Source organism: Condylura cristata, unplaced genomic scaffold (genome assembly GCF_000260355.1).
Source record: "Condylura cristata isolate star-nosed mole 26May11 unplaced genomic scaffold, ConCri1.0 scaffold00022, whole genome shotgun sequence".
NCBI lineage: Eukaryota > Metazoa > Chordata > Mammalia > Eulipotyphla > Talpidae > Condylura > Condylura cristata.
Window position 1 is genome coordinate 11,897,566 of NW_004567123.1, and position 225 is coordinate 11,897,790.

Here is a 225-nt window from a genome sequence, read left to right on the forward strand (position 1 = left end):
AGGCTGAAGTAACACTAGCACCACTTACGGCAGCGTTAGGGTACACGAGATACGAAATGTGCAAAGTGTGCAGCAGCCCCATGAGCCAACACCTCCGCCGTGAGGCTGCACAATGTGAACAGACCCAGAGAAAGGAGGGGAGGAAATTCTACCCCGCTCCGTGAGCCTTCCCAAAATCAATCGATGCGCTTAACACAAGGTCCAGTCGGGCAGCTTTTTCCCCCC